The following is a 17,498-nucleotide window of genomic DNA, read 5'->3' on the forward strand; positions in this document are numbered from 1 at the left end:
CACATTTGGAAAACGTGGGGAAAATAGAATAAAAATAAAATAAGAAATATACTCGAGGCACTGGCATTCAGGGAACAAGAAATGGGTCTTTGAATCCTCTTTAGTCAAGAAAAAAGCAAAAGTAACTATCTACCCCTCAAAGTATTTGCTCTTATATTATGATGTGTAACACTTTCAGCTATGGAAATTTTCCTAAATTCCCCATACAATTAGTTTAGTGGTATTTTACCAAGTAGTATATTCCTCTTTCTCTGATTTCCTGAAAATGCTATAAAAATCAGTGAGGCCATGTTTCAGTTCACTGTGGTCAGCAAAGAGCAGTGACTAGCACAGTACCTGGCAATTAACGGACCTTTGGTACATATCTGTTAATGGATAAAAATGAATATGCTTATTAAATAATTAAATTTAATGAAAAGAAAGCATTTTATACCAAAGGTAAAAACTAATGAGTGTAGATTGCATGTAGACACTGAAAGGTCCCAGGCCTTCTCAGTCTCAAACCATCCATTTATTCAGACAAACTTTAAAACATTTTCAGTTTTGTGAAACAATGCTATTTCCTCTGACGTGAAAATCTACTAAATGTCATCACTCCATCCACTCCACAAAATTTCCAACTCTGCTGATAGATTTGTTACAAAAGGTGAAACACTGAGGATGAATCTATGCAAATAAACCGGTGGTAGCAGCCCCTTGTGGAGCCTTGTGCCACATCTTCCGTGTGGCTCCCACGGTTTCAGCACAACAGCGGTGGACAGTTCCTCACACATTGCTATGGTCCCATCGCCTGCAAACCAGTGTGACTGCATGTCAAGAGCTAGTGGGCTTGAGCCTGTTGTTGAAACAACACAAAACAAACAGAAAAGTCTTATCAGATTTTAGAAAAAGGAATCAAATGTAAATATGCTGAAATAATGGAAGTGCAGCGAAAAGGATGATGTCCCTGCCAATAATTTGACATTCACTAAAAGTGCCCTAAGGCAACAGTGTATTGATTCTGTTTTAAAGAGACTTGAGATCTGGGGTTCCAAGTAGGTGTTTGTGCTGTCATCAGTAGAAATGAGTATATTCTTGATTTTCCTAGACTTCTCCAGACACAAAGAAAGTCCACATTAACACTAACACGCAATTTCACTGGCTGGTCAACCCACCTGCCAGACCAGAGGGCCTCATCCTCCCCTTCAGTTATTTCTTGCAGACCTAGAGATCTGTCACATTGTTCAGGACCTGTCTTACCTTGTTTTTCAATCTCAGCCTCTTCACTGATGCAAAACCACTAGTGGACTGCATCTCCTAGCTGCTGTGGTTGCCAATTCTCACCATAATAATGTGGCTTTGCCCAAGGAACCATCTCTTTTGACTTCAAAAGGAACGAAGCTTTCAAGTTGTCAAAAGAACCATGCTTCTTCACTGCTCCATATAAAATGCCCCACTTTCACCTACTTTATATCTTTTGTAATAACCTTGGTTCTGTATATCACTGCTTCTGTTCTTTGTGTAGCAATGATTCCTATGAAAACAGGCTCTCAGCTTCCATCCACAAATGTTCTCTTGCTAGAAGATTAGATCCATCCTGAGTGCAAGGCTAAGGAGAACACACATGCCGCCCTCTGCCCACCCCCCACTGCAGCTCTTAGGCACTCGTCACAGAACTTCCACCTCTGGCATCTTTTTCTTCTGAATATAAATCAACCCATAAATGTAAATAATGAAGGCCCTGGTCCACCAGTGCAGCAGAAGGAATCCCAGTTTAGTTCAGTGAAAACTGCAACTGTATTAAAAACAGATTAAGTTTAAGGAACAAAGTTGATGCATTAGTTTATTTCTTCTTTCTGGACTTGAAAGAACAAATATTAAAAGAATTTTTATCAATTCTTTTAATATCAAGGGATCTTTACCTTACATCTAATCTGAGTTCAGCTCTACCCAAAAAAGAAATACTGGTACTTCAGACATAATCATTTATGGCTTCAGACCATCACTCAATGAGCAGTCGCCCCAGGCATTCAGATGGCATGAGGGCGGAAGAGGTAGAATTAAACATATTTGGCTGTTATTAGATTAGAATTGACTAGAAAGAAAAAAAATTCTCTTAGTTTAACCAACTGACATCTGAAAAGGAGAATTTTGAGATCAAACGGAGAATTTAGCAGTTTGTTAAAATGCTAAGAGCAAATGTATGTAGCAGTATTCATTCTGCTTTCTGATTGTCCTTTTGAAAACCTATAGACTAAACTGAGATCATGTTAGGGGGAGAGGTCAGTTCGGCTTACCAGGGGTGGAAATCCATCCAAGTCATTCAGCACCAAAAATGTTAGGGGGGGCGTTGTGTATTTTCCTTGGTTCTTGTCCCCGCCACAACAAAGAATTGAAGGGCAAAGACACAGTAGTGAAGCAAAGTAAAAGTTTTATTTAAAGTTACTCAAAGAGAGAAAAAGTACAGGTGACCTCAGGGAGGAGAGATGCCCTGAAAGGTTGGAGAGAAAGTCTACACACTTAAAAAGTGTGGGGGACCTCAGAGAGAGGTGTTCACTGAAAGGTTGGAGGTTCACCCTTTTAAGGATTTTGCAGGAATGTGACAAAGGGCTAGGGTTGTGGACTTGTTAAGTAGTCTCCAGATGTTTATCTTTGATGAGACATTAAGTTGCTTATCAGGTCTCCAGGTAATTCTGCAAAATTAGCTTAACACAAGAAATTTACTGCTCTGATTCCCTCCCAAAATAGTAGCTTCCTGGTCTGGGAGCATATCAATCAAGACTGCCTGCCCTGCTTCCAAGGTGGGTTGAGTTATTGTCTGTTTGGTAAAGAATATGTTAAGTTTCTTCTTAACTTCTTAGGTTTTAAAATGCAATTTTAACTTTAAGGTAGAATCTTTCCTGTCTTAATTATGCTGTTCATAGCTGGGCCTTCTAGCAGGCTAAAGTAAATCTTACAATGCCATGATCTAATTGACGCAATGAAGACATGGGCTGTGCTCAGATACTTTTCTTTATTTGGGAAATATTCAAACATCTCAGGCCAACTTGCTCCTGGCCTTTTGAGCTTTAACTGATGAATTCATTAACTCTAGGTCTTTTCTGAGTTTCTAGTTTTAATTGGTTAACTTTTTGAGTCCCTTCTAGTGGGCTTTATGGCCTTATTCTCTTTCCACCCTACTCGTATCTATTTTCCTGCCTAACAATCACATAGCACAAAACAAAATCAGATCTGCTGCTGTTTTTTTGGTTCACTGGGAGGCAATCCACAAAGTCTATATCCTACCTTCTCCAGAGTTCATAACTGTTTACTTAAGGATTCACAAAATTCAATTTTTAGGTGAAAGGCTGCAGCATTTCTCTGTGTTTTAAAGACCATCTTATTATTTATTCCCTCCTTTCAAGATCTCAAGAGAGAACTAGGTCTGTATCTTCACTTGCTGGTAAATACAAAATAGAACTTTCATTAGCAAATGAGGGATGCAAATCAGAAGCTTAATTTTGGTTTGTACATGCAAACCACAAAGCAGCCACTCCGCTAGGCCTGTGAACCCAATAAAACCAGAGCCAAATAAGTGTTCTTAAAGAGGAATCCTGGAAGTCCATTTCCCTTTGTGCATATTACCTCTCCTGGAGAAATTTCCCCAGCAGTTAAAGGTGTCAAATGCATGCAGAGTGCGTGTTACCCAGATGAACCTACACACCGAAAATTGGGAGACACATCTCAGAATTAAGCACTGTAATTAAGGAAATTGTCTTCATGGTTTTCTATGAATATGAATGACTGAATAAATGTTTGAGCAGTGTGGCCTCTTCATTACTAAGAGAGTCGGATGTAGGAGAGGCACCTCGGTCTCCAGGAGATTCAAGAAGGGTTAGAAGGAGGAAAATAGAATTAGAAGCCAACATATTGATAAAATACAGGAGCCCAGATACTTGCAAATAGATGAAAATTAATGAAACTTGCAGCTCCGTGCAGCCACTGAAACATAGCCTTGGTCAGGAAGAGGAGTTAAAGTGCCATGGCAGAATATTGAGACAGGGACCATGAGTGTAGTCAGAGTAGGGTGAAGGCCTCTAGAAAAAGCAAGGCAAAATAATTACAGTCAGAGCAGTGTAACAACCTGCAAGGAAACCACCTACCAAAACTCTATGTTAAACATTAAGCTCTGGAGTTATTCTTCAGTGAGTTCAGTTAATATTCCCCAGATAAAGGAAAGTAGCCCATGTTTTTATTATGCTAATCATTTGTAATCATGTGTAAGATTCACTTTAGCATGCTAAAAGCCCAAGCCTATGTGCTGTTTCTCCTCTTTCAGACCTGATGAGATGATTTGCAATCTGGGCAATTAATAATGGGAAGCAAGCCCAGCCATAAACAATACAGTAAAAGGCAGAGAAGATTCCATTTTAAAGAAAAAATAACATTTTAAAACCCAAGAAATTAAAAAGTACATTTCTTAACTTGCTCTTTAGCAAACAGACAATAGCTCAGCCCACCTTGGGGACTGGGCAGGTGGTCTTGTTTGATATGTTCCCAGACAAAGATGCTGATATCTCAGAGAGAAATCAGAGAAGTAAATTTCTCATGTTAAGTTAATTTTAAATATTCAGGAACCACTTAACAAGTCCACACCCCTAAACCTTTATCACGTTCCCAAAAATCCTCAACTGCCTATAAATCCCCTAGAAAATGCACAATCCCGGGCTCTTCTGTCCCTTCCTGGCGTGAGCCAGCAGCTCTGTCTTCTCACTTTACCTTTAAATAAAAGCCTCTCCCTGTCTCTCCTACTTTGAGTGTTTGCTAAGTTCATTCTTCGACTTCACAAACAAGAACCCTGGCATCAATATCACCGCTGAAAAGCACCTAGGTGAAGTGTGGGATCTGTGCTCTAAAAGGAGTTTTCCCTAAGTTTCCAAACACGTGGCTTCAGAGAGATTATGAACTAGCCTCTAGCCTGGCCTCTTTATCTTTCCTATAACTCCTGCCCTACTCTGAACATTTTAAAACCCTCATGTGATCACATCTTTATGCTTTGCCAGAGAGCAGGGCTGGTACAAGCTGTGAATTCTACAAAAGGCTGAGTTAGAAAGCAGAGAGGAACTCGTGTGGCCTTTCAGAAGCACCCCAGTGCCCAGTCGGCAGAAATGGAGCAAGGCCTTGGTCAAGGGTCGCCTTAGGGAAAACAATGCAGGGACCCTGCAGACTGAGGAAGTAGATTTGGGAAACAAATGGAACCCAACATGACAGATGCAAAGAAACAGTCAAAGGAGAGGAAGCAGGGCCCATTACTTGGGTAGTGTTTGCACTGAAAGAATAGCTATATGGTTCTGTTTCATTATCAGTCTGGCAGACTTAATGATACATTCCAGAACAGTCTCCAAATTTGCTTTACAATGATCCTGGGTTTCCTGTATGTAACTCTGGGGAGAAAATATTTTCTCAGCCCAGGGCAAAATACCTTTAAAACCAAAATCAATCAAAGGGAGAGATTAAGTGAGAAAAATCAGTTTATTGCTTACAAGCAGTCATCCACTTCTGCTCTCATGACCTGGCTATGAAAAAGGACCCCACCCAACCTCTTCCAATCAGATGTGCCCCTTGCTCCCCCTACTAATTACCTACTGATATGGAGATGGACTACTTCTCTCCACCCCTTGGAAACACTTATTGATATGCAGATGCACTAAAACCATGCAGGAGATTCTGGAAATATTGCAGTTTTACACACCCTGGAGTTCAGTGTTTCTGTTTAAAGGGCCTTTAAAATATTACAAGAATATTTAAACTTACGTATCTGGTGTTCATTGCTGTCTTGCCAATGGGTTTCAGCCCCAGGCAAGTTCACTATGGATTCAGTGTGACCAAAGAAATTGACAGCAAAATGTTCTTGTGGCGAAAGGGATATATATACCCAACTTTATTCTCACAGTGGCAAGCCAGTCACTAAAATCTCACTCACTCAGAGCAAGTCTGCATTTAGTAAGCTGGTCTCTCCCTTTGCCTCTGGGTGCTTCTGTCCACACAGTCATTCCTCACAGCCATCCTCTGGGCCTCTCTGCACAGCTGTCCCTCACAGCTGTCCTCTGGGCCTCTCTGCACAGCCGTCCCTCACAGCCGTCCTCTGGGCCTCTCTGCACAGCCGTCCCTCACAGCCGTCCTCTGGGCCTCTCTGCACAGCCATCCCTCACAGCCGTCCTCTGGGCCTCTCTGCACAGTCGTCCCTCACAGCCGTCCTCTGGGCCTCTGTCCTCAGTGCTGTCACCACTCCAGCCTCTGCTCTCCTGCAGCCTTACAGCCCTGCCACCGTGTCACGTGCAGAGCACTGGGCGGAGCTCTTTATATAGAGTCAAATTGCCCACAGGTGTGCAGTGAGCTAGTCAACCAGGGCCAGGTGAGAATCCTGGCTACAGGAACTCTCATTTTATCCACAATTGCAAAGAAATATCTATAATAGAGGAAAATTAGAAACAATCTAAAAATTCAACATTAGAAGATTAATTATGGTGTTCTTACAGATGGAATTCCATGGGACCATAAAAGAGGTATAGCAATTGTGTAATGATCTGATTTTACATGCATATATGTGTATGTAATTTAAATGTATATAATGTACACAAAAAATTTAAAAATTCTTTATCAAGTGAAGAATGCAGCCCTTTTGTTCCATTGTAAGAAAGTAAGCATTCTTAGATTACTATAAAACAAAAACTTTTGTAACTTGATGAGCCCCATTACTGTGCCCCGGGATGAGAACTTAAGGTGACCTGGGGCTTTCTGGGATTGCTCCCACCTGTTTTCATCAGCAAGCCATTGCAAAGAGCACCTGAAATAAATTTACCTTGATGAAAAGAGTAACTATTTAGGCTTTTGAGAAAGCCTTAACACCAGAGCCTGAATTTGTGTGCAAGGGCTGATTCTGACATTGCTTGTGGCTGATTTCAGAAATTCCTTTGGAATCAAGCCTTTAGGGCAAAGTGGTGGTGCACTGGGAAACAAGACTTAGCTAAGAGTACAGTAATCTTGGGAATCCAAATGTGGAGTCTGAAGAAAACAGAATAAAGAAGATTTGCCCCACATCTGCTCTCACAATTCCAAACTGTCCTGTGCCATGCCCCTGTGCCATCAGAACCAGCTCTGGGTGACTTGATATCTCTGCTCTTAAGGATTCCAGTTGTATGAAAAGCTCCTGGGATGGTGCCTGGCTTCCAGTAAGTACTCAGTAAACAGCAGTCTCTTTCCAAATGGGTACTGAACTGATCATCAACCACAGATTTACGCATAATGCCTTTCTGTAAGCATAAATAGAGTAGATTTCTATTCCCAGTTCAAACAAGGCATGCTGTTTATTGATTCACGTCACCTTCTCCCACCTTTTCCCTGGAAAATAGTCATTTTAATGCATTGTTTATAATTTACATTTAATTATTATATGGCTTGATAACAATTATGTGAGTCACTTAATGAGTCAAGTTAACTTTGTTTTGAGTACAACACAAGGCTTCCCAGTCTTCATAATTAGCTGTTCCTATAATGTATCAGTGGGTATGGTTTTGATTGCAGTAACAGAAACCATGACTCGTTCAATCTTAAACGAGAAGGAACCTTTATTATTTTACATAGCAATAAGTCCAGCAGCCAGTTGCAGGGTATTACAATATCAGGGACCAAGATTTTTCTCTCTACTCTGCAGTCTAGAGTGTTTACTTTATCCTAAGGGTCCCTGTGCTTTGGTCATAAGGCGGCTGCTGGCAGCAGCTGTAGCAGTGTGGTCTCGTGTTTCACTCAAAAGAAGACAGAGAGGGAAAAGGGAGGGAGAGAAAGAGAGAGACATCATTGTCCAAGGATGGAATATATCTTTCACTTTAGTCTGAGCTAACTACAGCTAGAAGCCCACTCCTGTTTCAGTAAAGTTGCTAACAAAATGCTATGTACTGATTCCTTCAGGCTAATTATTATCTCCACTTGGCGCAGGGACTGTGCCAGTTCCTGCTCAGTCATGTAGACCGTGTAGTACAGGGATGAATACCTGAGCAAAGGAGGAAGGGGTGATGAGTGGCTGGCAGCTAGCTAGTCAGCAGTCCTCGGGTTACTAGTCATGGGCAAGATCATTTTTCTGAGGAAAGAGAGGAGTTATGGACCAAGGATCACCTTGGAGTAGTTTACACATTTAGAAAACTGTAGGGGCACCTCTGTATCTTGGGCAACTTGACGGAACGACTTTCTAAAAATCGGAAAATATTTCTGTCATTAGTTTGCAAGAAGTATAAAAGAGAAAAATGTTATGGTCTGAGTTCAGAGATGACTTAACTGATGCCAGCAGTGCTGTGCCTGAAGTCACACTCGTGCTAAATCCCAAATAGCCCATTGTACTCACCCTAAGGTTTCATTCCTTAACTTTTCCTTCATTGTGGGTAAGTTTCTTACAATGAGGCTTTTAGATTACCTCTGGGAAATCCATTGCTGTTGACACTACCCTGTCAGCCATTCAGACACAGCTAGATGTGCCTGAATCTGAACCCCCTGTGGACACAGCAACCGAGGTCTCTATCTGGAACTGTACTATGTTAGCAGCCTCTAGCATTAAAAGTAGAATTAAACCTGAATGATCAAATAGGCTGCACATATTCAAGTCTTAGCTGTTCTCTGCAGAGAACTGAATAAATGATTGCTCAGGTTAAAATCCGTTTCACTGAATGCACAAAATGATATGATCTGATTAAAGCATAGCCTGTTGGTCTCCAAAGGCAGGATTTTTGTTTTTTTATCAGACTTTGTGATCTAAGGCAATTTGAGTTTATAAATCCTTCAGATATCAGCAGCCTAGTTAGCTTAGATTACATATTCTCCAGTTCATAGACCCATGACAATTAAAGTCAGTGAATGTACAAATAATGAAAGCTCATTTATAAAACACCATTTTATTAAGCACCTGCAATGTGCTAGGCACTGTGCTAGGTCAAAGCCACACCTGTCCTTGATTGTGAATTCCCATATGCATAACTATGATGAATTATGCTTTTTAACCTAGGTATCTGCAAATCTGGAATTACACAGACTAAGTGGGCAAATCTTTCTGAAGGCAGCCTTCACAAAGGAGGCATCATTTTAAAAAGGGCCTTAAACCAGGTGAAATCTTGAGATAGAGAAAAGAGTTTTGAAAAATGCATCTTCAGGGACAGGGAATATGGGCAAAAGCACAAAATATGAGTAAGCATGATCATGTCAGAGAATGTTAATGTGCAGAAAAATGGTTAAGATGACTTCAGGAAAGGAATGGATAAGTGGTATAGGAATCCATAAATAATAAGACTGAGATTCTAAAGATACTGGTTTGAATCTTTATTTGCCACTTAATGTTCTAGGTCTGTTTCTTCATCTGTAGATTACAGATGTTAATGTACCTTAACAGCGCCACAAGATGGTCCCTGACCATGCCATAGCAAGCAGAGCCCTGCCCGTCCCAGACACTGACACTCCAGACCCTGACCCTGGCCCCGAAGTGGATACTCCATTCCTGTCAGCCCAGCCTTCCCTCCATCTCCTCAGGGGGGAATTTTCATCACTAGCCTGTGTTAATGTATCACAGACCCAGCACCAACACTCAGTAGATACAAGGGCTGAAGTATTCTTTGAAGAGTTGATTACTAAGAAGACTGAAATAGGTAAAGGTAATATTTGATTGAGTCTTAGACTAGTAGAAAGTAGTCTGAAGGACATTTTGAAGTCAACTGAAAAAATGTGAATACAGACTCTGGATTCCATAACAGTACTGTATCTGTGTTAAATTTTCTGATTTTGACCGATGCACTCCGGCTTTTTAAAACAACATCTCTGCTGCTAGAAATTGCACAATGAATTATTTAAGGATAAAGAGGCACTTTACTCTCAAATGGGTTGGAAAAATATATAAATAAATACACATAAATATGTATACAGGAGTTCCTTGTTGCAATTTTGTTTTGAATCATATCAAAAATAAAATGTCATTTTATGAAGAAGATTAAGGTACCGTACCGTTCAATAAGTTAATTCATTTGCCATTTCTACTTGGAGACAATGATAATGCAAGTGATTCCAGGAGGACTTTCTGAAAGGATGGAAGAAGAAACCTTTTGGGCAGGCAGATCTTTGGTCCCCCTCCCATTATGGCACATTGATAGCTGTCCACCATATCACTACCGGTGTTAGCACTGCCTGCCCTGAAAAATTGATGAAACTCTTGGTATAACCTAATTCTATGTGAATTCTATAGCCTAATTCACCATGTGATTTGTTACTCACTTAACTTGACTTTAATTTCTTTCAGACCAGTACAAGCATCCTTCTTCAGGACATTCACTCCTTCCCCTGATTCTTGGTGTTTTGGTAAGTCTTACAGCCAATAAAAAGCCGTAAATGAGTGCACTACTTGGCAGGAAAGCTACTTAGATTTTTCTTTCACTGAAGACCTCTAACTTTCAGTTTCTTTTGTAAAATGGAGATAATATAAAATGTTAATTCCTGCCCTCCAAGGTAGGAATTCGTGTATTTGAACTTTTATGTCTGAGTGAAAGATAGGCTTACTTGGAGTTTACCCCCCCCCCGACCTTTCTTCTCTGATTTGTTCCTGTGCCCTAAGCTGTAGTGAGTTTTGAGGTACCTTGGCCCATTCTACTAAACTCTCATGGAGGACTGTCCATATGTGACAAAACGAATGCTGAACTTTTTCTGTCTACAGCAGTACATGGAACAAGGCAGATAAGTAACTTAATGAAAAGAGCAAGCCAGAGAGACAATACTTCGAAAAGCAAACAAAGGTTTGACTTTCTCATTCATATAATTATTTGAGCACTTGGTTTCAGAGATCACTAATGAAAAATTCATTTTACATTTATCTACTTGATTAAGTATGACTTGGTCTGCTTTTTAAATCTCATAACTTCCATCATAGGATAAACTTTTTCAGGTTCAAATAAATCCTAGAATAATAGGCTTTTCCTCTTTCTGAAATTATTTTTATTTTTAAAAAGTAAGTCCCTAAGAAACCCAATCTTACTGAAACATACTTAAAAAAGCAGAATCATACAGAAGAAGGAAAAAAAAATTACTGAATCTCAATCCAAACCCTGAAGGTAACTATTATTAACAACTTGATCATGTATTTTTAGTCTTGTCTATGCATTCAGAGAAAAAGAACAAATACATGGTTTGAATTTGTTTTCTTAAAAACTGCTGTATTAAATGTAATTCTGTAAACTGATATTTTCATTGAAGATAATTTCATATCTTTAAAGTCTGTACTTACAGATATTCCTCATGCTACCTTGGGAATTATTAATTTTCAAGGATCCCTCGAGAGAAGTTCTGTATGTTCAAGTTGGAGAACACTGGTCAGCTGCTACTATCCCACTACATGTCTGTACCATAGTTTAATTACATTTGTCTATCAGTGACAGCTGGGTTGTTTGTACCATTTTATTATCACAAGCAATGCTTCATTGAACATCATGAAGGTGTTTTCACACACATTTCCAGCATTTTATAGGATATATGCCTAAGAAAGGAATTACTGAGTCAAAGGGCATATGCATTATAAATTTTGATACGTCCTGCTAAACTGACCTCCAAAAAGACAATGCCTATTCACACTCCAACCAACAATTCCTGAGACTAATCATTCCTTTACATTTTCACTCAGTGAATATATCACTCTTCTAAAGGTTTCCTAAACTGATGGATCAAAAAAAATCACATTTTTAAAAAACTTATTTGCCCATCTCCCTACTCTTCTCCCTCTGGCAACCACCAACTTCTTCTCTATTTATCAATCTATTTTTGTTTGTTGTTTAACTTTTTTTAGATTCAGATGTAAGTGAAATTTTATGGTATTTGTCTTTGTCTGACTTATTTCACTTAGCATAATATTCTCTAGTCTATCTATGTTGTTGCAAATGGCAAGGTTTCATTCTTTTTTATGGCTGAGTAACATTCCATCATGCCTATATACCACATCTTCTTTATCTGATCATCTATTGATGGACACAAGTTGCTTCTTTATCTTGGCTACTGTAAATAACACTTCAGTAAATATAGAGGCTACATTTTTTTTTCAAATTAGTGATTTTGTTTTCTTTGGGTAAATACCGAGAAGTAAAACTACTGGGTCATACGGTAGTTCTAGTGTCAATTTTTTAAGGAATCTCCATACTGTTTTCCATAGTGGCTGCACCATTTCATATTCCCACCAATAGCGCATGAGAGTTCCCTTTTCAGCACATCCTTGCCAGTACTTGTTATTTCTTGTCTTTTTTATACTAGCCATTCTGATGCTATGAGGTGATATCGCATTATGATTTTGATTTGCATTTCTCTGATTACAAGTGATGTAGACCATCTTTTCATTTGCCTGTGTCTGTTCAGATCCTCTGCCCATTTTTTAATTGGATTATGTCCTTTTTTGGTGTTGATTTCTGTGAGTTCTTTATATATTTTGGATACTAACTCCTTATTGCATATATCCTCTTCCATTCTGTTTCCTTTTCATTTTGCTGCTGGTTTCCTATGCTGTGCAAAGGCTTTTTAGTTTGATGTAGCCCCGTTTGTTTATTTTTGCTTTTGTTTCCCTTGCCTGAAGAGACAGATCCAGGAAAATATTGCTAAGACTGATGTCTAAGAGTTTACTGCCTTTTTTGTTTTCTCTTAGGCTTTTTATGGTTTCAGGTCTTACATTTAAGTCTTTAATCCATTTGAGCTTATTTTGGTATGTAAAATCATATTATTTTAAATTGTAATTTACTTATTACTAATAAAGCTAAGCATTCTCTCTATAACTTCTATTATTTTATTCTGTAAGTTGCATTTGCATGGTCCTTGTCTCTTCTTTTTGGGGGACTGATTGAATTTTCTTGCTGCTTTACAGGAGTTCTTTGTATACTTCAAATATTTATTCTTTGTTATATTTGTAGCAAATATTTCTCCCATTTGGTTATTTGGCTTTTCTCTTCTTGGGTCATTTGTACTTTATGGTATCTTTTATTGTAAGTTTTAATTCTTTAGTTGCAAAATGTCTCCTTTCCTTCATAATTTCTGTGTTTTCCACCTTGCTTGGGAAAGTCTTGTCCATGTCAAAGCAGTAAAATTTCCCATGTTTTTCTCTAGTGCTATTTTCTTTTAACTTTGAATTTTGATATATACAGAGTTTGGTGAAATGGGATCTAATAACTTTTCCAATAGAAAGTCAATTGTTGTAACACATGAATTAAATAATTTACCAAATTAAATGTATTGGTAATCTATTTATCTCTTTCTTGCTACAATACCTTAGCTTTATGGCTTAATTTGAAATATGGCTTACTTTGAATAGGGTGCTATTTTTCTCTTGTTTTTCTTTTATCAAATTTTTTATGTATGTTCTCCTGCAGAAAAATTTAGAACCCATAGGGCAAATTCCATGAAAACTTCTACTGTGTTTTTAATTGAAAACGAATGAAATCATGAATTTGCTTGTGAACTTTTACAATACTGAATATCCCCATGCAGAAATATGATGTACCTTTTCCATTTATACAAGCCTCTCTTTCTGTCTTTGAAGTAGTGTGGTTTCCTTCAGATAGGATTTGAACACTTGTTATTTTCTAAGAACTTTATTTTTGTTGTTACTGTAAATGAGATTCTTTTCCACTGACTTCTTACATTGGTTGTTCTGATGTATAGAAAATGATGCTGATTTTGTATGTTGACTCTAAATCTAGATGGCTGACATCTTTTGTTGTTATGTTTTGGTTTTTCCAGTGCTATCATCTTCAAATAAATAGTTGTATCTCCTGTGTTAGCAATCTAACCATCTTTGGATGTATATGTGTATATGCCTCTGTATTTTGTTTTTACCTGGTTGTGATATCAGGGTTATGCTCAAATCATTTTCTTATTTATGTTTGTTTATAATATAAATTTTAATTTCCCTGATTTCATTTTCACCCAAAATTTATTTAGAAATGATTAAATTTCTAAGTGATTAGATATTTTTGCTATAAATTTTCTTATTTTTAACTTGATTGCACAATGATCAAATAACACTCCTTATTACCCATTTTTTAAGTTATTTTTCTATTTAGTGGACTAATAGGTAATATCTTTCTTAGTGAGACTTTCCTTATCCATTCATATAAAATGTGGCTGTATATTCTCAGTCCACGGGTTTATAGTTCTCTATATGTTCCTTAGATATAGCTGGATAATTATATTATTTAAATATGCCATATCTTTTTTATTCTTTATCAATTAACTTCTGAGAAAGATGTGCTAATTTTTCTGCAACAATTGTGGGTGTGTCCATTTCTTCTTGTATTTCTAATATTTTTGCCTTCCATATTTCATAGCTATGCATTTAGATGTATATAGGCTATATCCACTTGTTTGATACAAAATCTCTGTTTTGTAAAATATGCATTATCTTTTTGTCTCATTTGATACCCTCATCTCAGAAGACGCATTGTAGTAATTCATAGAAATGTACTTTTTCTATATTAATATTGTCACACTCTTACTTTATTAATATTTTCCTAGTACATTTTTGTCATCTTATTATTTCCAGCCTTTCTGTATCCCGATTTTCTTTCCTTCAAATGGGTCCCTTATAAACAGGAAGTGGCTGGATTTTGTTGTGGTTCTTTTGTTTGTTTTTCTTTTTTCTCCACCTATTTCACTTATCCCCCATTCCCCTACCCTGTGGCAACCACCAGTCTGTTCTTTGTGTTTATGTGACTACTTCAGTTGTGTTTATTCATTTGTTCTGTTTCTTAGACTCCACATATAAGTAAAACCATATATATGGTATTTGTCTTTCTCTGACTTTTTCACTTAGTATAATACCCTTTATGTCCATCTATGTTGCACAAATGGAAAGATTAAGGTCTTTTCAATAGCTAAGTAATATTCTATTATATATATGTACCACATCTTTTTTATTCATTCATCTATCAATAGACCTTTAGATTGTTTCCACATTTTGACTATTGTAAATAATGCTATGATAAACATAGGAGTGCATATATGTTTTTGGATTAGGGATTTTGTTTTCTTTGGGTAAATTCCCAGAAGTGGAATCCCTAGGTCATATGGTATTTTTAACTTTATTTTTATTTCTGTTTTATTTGTTAATTGATAAAACACATTACCCGTGTGTACTTTGATAGTATTTCCTAATCCCAAACTTGAGACATGTGCCATGACATACACATGGTATCTATTATGGCAGCAGAGGATAGGAAAATGAGGACTGTTTTTGAAATATAGGACATATGAATTATATATATATATATATATATATATATATATATAACATACTATAAACACACACACACACACACATATATATATGTTACGGTGTGTGAGGAATTTACTCTAGTAACATATACGACCTCCATTTTTTTTAGGATAAGGTGATGCTTCCATTAGAGCCTGTACCTATAATTTGTGTATTCTTTAATATATTGTTTTAGGTATATACTTTTATAGCATATCTATTCTTTAACATATACTTTTAGGATAGCAGCAGCATAAAGAACTCAGATGTGATTATTTACTCTGCATAGCATCATTAAATTATTCCACAGGTGATATTTTTGTGAGTGACAGATTTCTAACCAAACACAAATAAAGAATTAGAAAGTTTGGAATCATAAGCCAAATAATCACTTTGGGCAGACATTGTCACAGAAAGGGCAGGAGAAAATTCTTTTTCACTGATGTCTTAATTTCTTAAAGTTTTTATATAAAAGTTCCCTTAAGTATTTATCATTTAAAAGGGTTATTATTTTCCCTTTGTCTAAAACACCATGTGGAACTAGAACACATATATCCATGGATATCCATTTTCATTGGAATTCATTTCATTTTGCTTCATTGCATTAAGTTGTATATATATTGACCCTTCTCTCTTTTCTAGTCTGAAATTCTTTCCACCTTATCTAGTGATCTAAGCAATAGTATTTCCCGACTCTTCATGTGGTATGTCTGAATAAACCCCAAAAGTTCTAGTTCAATGGCTAGTGAATGTCCCAACATAGAAGAAAATTGGGTAAAATCTGCTTCTACAGAAGGAAAAGGAGTAAGAAGCTGCTAGTCAACTTGTTAGATATTGTTTCTTTCAGCTGGAGGGTATACAGATCAGACTAGAAGGCCTTTTGATTCTTGACCTGGACCAGACATGCTCCAGTCATGGGGAAGACATGGAAGAAATGTGGGTCCAAGCTGCTGTTACTCAGAGATGAGTGTCCATATTTTACAAGATATATGATAATAAGAAGAATGGTAACATAACAGAGCTAGTAACAGGTAAAAGGACATATTTGTCTTAGCATCATTTCTTGACGGGGTATCTGGAGTTGTTTGGTACATTTCTATATGTACACATTTGCATGTACATATACAATATTTAATGGGCTGGAATGACCATAGAAGGAGAGAAGGGAAGGAGGAATGTAGGAACAGAAGGAGAAATACAATTTCGAAGTATAAAAGTTTGGGTTATTTAGACATCATGTTGAAATCAAATCTTTAAAGTTTAATAAAAGACAATATGTAGGTATTAGAAATAAACAAAGAAGAGAGCAAAGGAAAGTAAATTCTTAAAATTATAATATGAATATATTAATTAAGGTGTGTTAAATAATCCTGTTACCTTGAAGCACCAACACATTTCAAACAAAGGCCTGATTTGGGAGGGCAGAGTAGTAGGGTGAAAAGTGCCCATTTTTAGAATCAGGCCTGGGTATAAATGATGAATCTGCCACTTACTTCCAGTAAACACAACTCTGCATCTCAGGGCTTCCTTCTATAAATTAGGGGTGATAAAAATACAAAATCTGGTTGTCTTGAAGTTTAAATGAAATATTGTAGAAAAAAGGACCTGAATCAAAGAAGTCAGTCAATAAGTAACTGTTAAGTAACTAGCATATTAGTGTTTAATTATTTCTATTTTTATGATCAAATGTCAAAATAGAACAAACTTTTTTCTTCTAAATTAATTATCAATACAGTAGATTCCTTCTGGAACACCATTCAAAGACCACTGCAAGGTGCATTTCCATCAATATCACTTTTTGTCCCTGGCCTGCTATCCAGGATATTTATGAGGGGAATGTATTACAGTTGGCCTAAAGTTTATGAAGCTGGAAGGGAAAACATTTAGAACTATTTTGTGATAAGCACATCAAATATTCACATATTCTTTATAAAAAATCTGTGAAGTAGATATTATGTTCCCCATGTTGCATGTGAGGCAACTCCAGTCTATAGAAGGGAAGAAACTCCACCTTCCCACAGCTCATCAGCGGCAGAGACAGGATTCAAACGAAGCCCGACTGCAAAGCCTTCTACCTTTTCACCACCTGGTAATGCCACTGAGAGTCAGCTTAAAACAGGTGGCCTTCTAATTTTCAATGTACTTACCATTCAGAAAAATAAATACCTATGTATGCCGAGTTTACAGAACAGTTTGGGTAACATGCAATCAATGGAGAATGACATTCAGAATT

The sequence above is a fragment of the Manis javanica genome, chromosome 2, assembly GCF_040802235.1.
Source record: "Manis javanica isolate MJ-LG chromosome 2, MJ_LKY, whole genome shotgun sequence".
NCBI classification, from domain to species: Eukaryota; Metazoa; Chordata; class Mammalia; order Pholidota; family Manidae; genus Manis; species Manis javanica.